The 6,766-nt window shown below is 40.8% G+C and overlaps 1 protein-coding gene across 21 annotated transcripts in view; it reads left to right on the top strand.

The window, feature by feature from the left end:
* SORBS2 (sorbin and SH3 domain containing 2) overlaps positions 1-6,766 on the top strand; it is a 312,941-nt gene that overhangs the window by 177,120 nt on the left and 129,055 nt on the right. The window lies entirely within an intron of this gene.

Below are 6,766 nucleotides of genomic sequence, written 5' to 3'. Positions count from 1 at the left end.
TAGGGGGGGGTTGGAGTCAGAGGAAAGAGGCAGGCGAAAGGGATCTCAAGGCAACACAAGTTTTTCCTTGCAGAATGGTTGTCCTGGAATTCTTTGCTCTGCCTTATTTCACAATGAAAAATATTGCTGGCGGGTCTTAGGAACACTGTGAGGAAATTGTAACTGAACCCCTCACTTATCCTAAAAAGCCTTCCTCCTGCTTCTGAGGCACAGCCGTTCCCAACAGCGCCCCCTTGCTGTGGGGAAGCCTCTTGCTCACGGACACTTCATAGCCACACACACTATTGAGATGATCTTCCCAGGGCGTGAGTTTGTCTAAAGCCAGCTGTCCCGGGATTGCTCTGCCCTTGGAAGCTACAGCATGTCATGCGTTACTTACTCCCACACAAATAGTTCACAAGGTCACCGTCTCCACTGAACTTTCCACTTTCTACTGATATATTAGTTTTAAAAGGAAAATTTTGACTTCCTTAATTGTAAATGGGGTTTTAAATGTGCATATTTTTCAAGAAAGAGGATAAGATATCAGGGCATAGTTGTCAGATTGTGTAATTGATTAGCCACAGTAATGATCTGTGATACTTTCAATCCTCCATCTGCACACTGATTTGACTGTATATCTAGAAGGAGATGGAGACCAAGACAGAGATGGAGAAAGAGACACACAGAGAGAGTCCACTTTCTAAAAGCCCAGGCCTGGTCATTACGTCAGACCAGACGTCACGTAAGGACAGAGGATCCTACTGGAAATGTAAATACTGAGAGGCTTAGTGAAGTGTGACAGTGCAAGGACATTTTATAAATATTTTGATAAGTAGATACAAAGGAAAGTGATGAACGCGGCGGCTATGTTGCATTAGGCTGTGTTCACAGCCAGCGGAAATTCCTCATTTGCGTCAGCCAGAGGGGCTGCTTTCTGTTTGGAGCTCTAGTTCAATCCCAGTCCCTCCCAGTCAGCTGGGCACCTAGAGCCTCTGGGCTTAAATCTGAACTTTCACTGAAGCAAGCTCTATGCATCATCGATGAAGGGAAGGATTGAAGTTCCCCACTGGGACTGAGTTTTCTTAAAAAGCCATTGGAAGAGTATGGATACCAGACCAAAAGAAAAACATGCAAAATAGTGAGTGGCAAGAGTCATTTGTTCCCTAATTCAGCGGTCACCAATTCGTGTTCTGTGGACCACTGGCTGTCTGTGAGGTCCGAAAGGCTGGCGACCGCTGTCCTAATTGAAGAAAAGTACTAAATGACCTGTTTAGTAGTTTCTCTAGGAAGAATGCTCGCTAAGCAGGTAACATAGATTTAAATATATCCCATTTTATCAGTAACAATGGCCTTTGGGTAGAACGCTGATCTGCAGGTAAGTCAGGATAAAGCCCCTTGCAGGTGTCACATGGATACTGTTCACCTGTTCCGGAGGTGGGGCTGCACTTAAAGCCTGCACATGCACAAATCCCAGAACTCCAGGGGCGGGGCCTGAGCTGAGCACACTGGCCACTGCGGCGAGGGCCTGCTCCCACAGCCCCACAGCTGTTCACACCAGGACTCTCTGACTGTCCTTTCTCAGAGGAACTAAAAAAAAACCCCACTCAAAACTCTTGTCAGAAATACTGAGTCATCAGTCTTCTTTCATCAAATGCATATGCTGCCTTTATTTTGGGATTCGTAAGTGCTGAAACATGACTTGGTAAAGTTTCTCGGGTGTCCTGACAGACCCTGTGAGTGGAAGAAGGCATGTTTCACAAAAAAAGAAAAGGAGGTGGTTTTTACAAAAATTCAACCCACCCTTGAGATGATAAACATTTGGAGATATTTCTCTCCTGCGTTTGTTTTTTTAATTCATAGTAACCTTTTTAAAAAACAAAATTAGAATTACACTGTCTCTATTGATATTTTCCTTGTACTTCATTGTTTTGAGAATGTTTTTTTCATATCATTAAGCATTTTTTAAGAACGTAAATTCATTAGGAAACTACGGTGAATAAGTTACAGCGCACCCCCAGGATAGAATACTGAAATTTTATATCTCCTAACGTGAAAGGAGGCAGAAATGCTTCTGTGGTGAGCGGTGTAGTTTTCATTCCTTGAAAACTGTTATGTAAGTTACTGTACATGAGATGTTACAGGTTGTTCTTTTTCCTACAAAGTAGATCATGGTAATTCTAAAATTGGGCAGAACCATCTGGAATGTGAGTCATGAGACTAAGTAAGAAGAAAAAGAGAAAAAGTAGTGGAGTGCCTTCCTAGGAAATGGAAGACCTGCATTAGCCCTTGTATTTCACAGGCTGGAAACCAGGGATCTGAGCAAACATGAGATGGCGTGATTTTCTAGAATTCACTGACCTGGGGTATTTGTAATTCACATTCCTACCCCACTGCGGCCATCGATTGACCGGATGGTGAGGGATGTTCTTCCTAACTCGGTTTGACATGAGAACCAGGCCACAGAGAAGGCACTAAGCATGTGGTTCTGCTCTTACTTATTCAGAAAGTGAACATTCAGAAGCAAATCCCACCCGTAGGCCCTTGATGGGAGTCTCTGAAAGAGTGGAGGTTGGCTCCACTGGCCCAGAGATGGGGAGAAAGTCAATGAACATCTAGATTCCCTTCGTTTCTCAAGTGCACAGACTTGAAGGTTTTATCAACTTTATCCTAAACAAGAGTTTTACTTGTGAATACCAGTAGGGCTTATACGTTACCACATAAGAAAATCAAGGAGAGTGGGAAATAAAAAAGCATCTTTCTATGAACCAGAGATATGGCTTTCCTGTAGGAAGATAATGATTACTAGTCATAATTCTTATATGCTCTTCCCTGTGCTAAACACTTTACATGTGTTATTTAATTATCACACAACCAGTGGCAAGTAGATATCATCATTCTATCCTACACCTGAGGAGAGTAAGATTGGAGGGCCAGCTTCATTCATTCTTCCACGTACTCCCTCAGAAACCACGTTCTTGGCTCCTAATGCATGGCCAGCGTGGTTTGAGCGCTGGAGGCATGGTTAGCAATGGACCGCCATCTCTGCCTCCTGATGGAACAGACAGGACACCTAGCTTGGATGTTCATCTGTTTGCCTGTCTCCAAATTGCTGAACCCAAGACTAAGAGTGCAATTTCATGAGGAACGTGTGAGATCTCCCAGGAGACCAGTAAATAACATTGCCTCTTAATGTATTTTCTTCCCGATTTGAGAACCACCTTAGAATTAGGAATGAAAATGATCAGTGCTATGGTGCACCAGTTACTTTTGCTCCTTCACCCAAAAGAGTCTTATCGACCACAAAGAAAGAAACAAAGAATGCTTATAGGGCAGAGGTAGAGAGAGATGGATTCACCAGTGTTTACCTAGAACACAAGAGTCATCACAATCACCAGTTAGATAGAACAGCAAAGACAGGCCTTAGCAAAACGTTTTCAAGTGATCCCCATCCATAAACATAGTGTTTTTGTTTGTTTGTTTATCTAACCAAGGGCCGTTATGAACCAGGTGAAAACATTTGTTGAGATGACAGATGGTAGAACCAGAGCTTGAAAGTATTGTTTCACAGCCACATTCTCTCCATTCCACCACGCGGTAGGTTTTTCTAGGGAACACAGTCCCTGGCTATACCTTAGAGCTGTGCTCCATGAATGAACAAGAGGACCTTAACCCAGCCCTACCCTTGGGTGGGTTGGATAGGCCCACAGACCCAGAAAGCAAGCACTTTGTTTTTGGAATAAAAATCTTATTTATTTATTTATTTATTTATTTATTTTTGAACAGTCTAATAATGTCCACAGAACTCATTTTCCGTAGAGTTACTAAAACTCTGTAAGCAATTGACCAGGTACATTTCAAGTGTTTCTTAGTATCAGACCCCCTAATCAAGGATTATCCCACCAAGATGGGTTGAATGTTAAGAGCCAATTATATTCCTGTAAGACTTAGTCATAAGAGGAAGCATATAATCTGTCTGGGGCAGATTTGGGGACAAACATTAACCAACAGTTCACAGCCCTGACTGAGGCGGTTTTATCTGGTTTTAGTTATCTTTCTTAAACAAGCTATTTCTCTTGCTTTATCTTCAAATGTGTAGCAAACCTGGTTTTATCAAACTAAACTAAGCCTAATAATGGGACATTATTTGGAAATGAAGTTTTATTGTTGCATAATGGTTTAATAACCTTGATAAATAAGTTATTTAACGGAGCTTATTGAAAGAAACGAATCTCTGCAGGCTTTTCTTTCTTAATGCAGGTATGATCTGATAAAGGCTTCATTAGGTAACCTGGTAGCAAAATTGCTCATATTTCACTATTCAAAAACAACCAAAAGCACTGGAATAAACAAGTAAGATTGGTTCATTAAAAATGCCCTACCCAGGAGTAAAATAAAGAGGCAATGACTGAATTTACTAAAATCCTCCTCACTTCTTCTCTATGGGAGTATTATTACTTTCGTAGTAAGTGATTAACACAATATGTTGACTCTCACACCTACTTAGTTAGCTGCAATTGTGATCACCTAAGACGTAAGATCATTAGTGCCAACTCTGGACATTTCTTAATAACCTGTTCACTTCTCAGAGGGGAAGATAATTGGCTTTGGTGAAGCCATTTCCATCACATCAGTGTTAATTGTGAGGAGTGACTCGTTTAGTAACCATGGAAATGATGCTGCCGGGGAGGATGAAGGGAGGGACATGTGAGCACACTTCCCGGCCTGCTATTTTGTGGACACATCTGAGCAGGGATCCAAGTGCGTTAGAAGCATACTTCATGTCGCATAAAACCGGACTCGTTGGGTTTTTCTTTCCCTCCACAGTTTTGCTGATTCTCTATCACAGCCTCAGAATTAGGCAACGGAATACTTCACTCCCGGAACCCTATGTTCCTTCCAGAAATGGGCCTCATATTTAAAGATGCATATCCAAATGCACTAAAAACAGACCCTCCTCCCAGACACATTTCCCCTACTTCTATTTCTGAAAGCACTGGTCAATGTCCAGGCTCCCGTACTATATTTATCTGTATATTTGTGTCTCTATTTTTCTGGCATCTGTTTCTGTAATTTTCTAATATTTTTATATATATATATATACTTATAGGGCATCAATACAAGAAAAGTAAAGAATATCAAGAAAATAGGCAACCAATCTCCTTATTCACTCAAACTCAGTCTAGTTAAGTTGAAAAAAAAATACAGCTTAAGCAGAGCTCTTATCAAGTAAGCTTTGTGAGATTTACTATCTTTGGGGACAGGTCATTTAAAAATGATCCATGAAAGCCTGGGTCTTTTTCTATTTTTAAGTATGTTCTACTAATCTCTTACTAATATGTTCCTTGGTAATTCAGCAAGTATTTGCTGAAAGCCTACCATGTATAAGGCACAATGAAGAATACAAAAGGGAATGAACATGATACCTGCCTTTAATAAAACATAAACACAGATAACGTAATGTACACAGACAAGGAACTATATTGGCGTAAATGAGAGGGAGCAATTTATGTTGTGGACATAGGGGCTACTTTGAGATGATGGGCCTCTGAGAATGGGTGTGATTTTAAGAATAATAAGGAGTAACCCCAATGGAGGAAACATCACAAAAGAGGTGACTCACAGTCCTATCTGCCTGGCCACAGTCATGCTCTCCTGAAGACAGGGAGTTGCTTTGATTATCTTGGCACCCCAAGGACCCAGAACAATGTCTGACACATGGTAGGCGTCCTGTTGAAAAGGTGCTGATTAAACTGAAATGAAGGCTGAAATATAAAATATACCAAAAAAAAAGAGCAGCAAAAATTCCAGTTTGACTAACGAACAGAATATAAGATGGGGACTAGATGATAACAACTTGAATGTTAGGTTGGGAACATATTGTGCTGGACTTGATTTGGAATTTATTAATAGCTAATGTGAAGCCACTGGTCCTTTTCAAAAGACTAACCTTGTAACAACTGCAACATGGGATGGAAAGAGAGAGAGGGGGAGAGAGGAGAGAGAGAGAGATAGAGAGAGAGAGAGAGAGAGAGAGAGAGAGAGAACACACACGATTGGGGGGGAGACTAGCCACAAGAAAGCCAATCAAAAGATTATGATGACATCTTATTTACTAAAATGAGATTGAAAGGACAGATGATGAGCCTGAAGTTAGTAGCAGTAGTTAACAGTATTATATAAAGAACAAAAATCAAGGATAAAAACCACAAGAGCTACTATTTAATGATCAATGCTATGTCCACGAACAAAGTAAGATTTCAATGAATTAACTCTTGGGACTCTTACCACAAAGTTGGAATTCACAAGTTTATAGATGAGGAAATTGGGACTTGGAGGAATTAAGTAACTGCCTAAGGAAGCTCTGCTAGATGCTATAGTAGGGTGCTCTATCTCATTTGATCCCCTAGAACAGAGTATTACGTGGCAGGGGCCAGAAACCACATTTGCAAGCTTTGTCAAAATGCAACTTCTCCTCTGAATAGAAATGATTAGCTAGAATATCCAGTATCCATGGCAATAATTCCAAACTAGAATCTCTACAGCATGGCTCTTTTTTGCAAGATAATTGCCACCTTTTTGTAACCACTGAATTATAGCAGGCTCTATGGATTATAGCTATTGACCCACAAAAGGCTGAAGTTCATTGCAAATATTAACAGGAGAAATCCTCAAAAACAGATGCCTAAATCTTTTTATGAAACTAGTCAAAGATGGGCTGTAATCGTGTGTGTGTGTGTGTGTGTGTGTGTGTGTGTGTTTTAAAAACACACACCTCTCTATTAAA

Source organism: Myotis davidii, unplaced genomic scaffold (assembly GCF_000327345.1).
Source record: "Myotis davidii unplaced genomic scaffold, ASM32734v1 scaffold184, whole genome shotgun sequence".
NCBI classification, from domain to species: domain Eukaryota; kingdom Metazoa; phylum Chordata; class Mammalia; order Chiroptera; family Vespertilionidae; genus Myotis; species Myotis davidii.
Note: the sequence above shows the minus strand (reverse complement) of the source record. Positions and strands in the feature narration are given on the sequence as shown.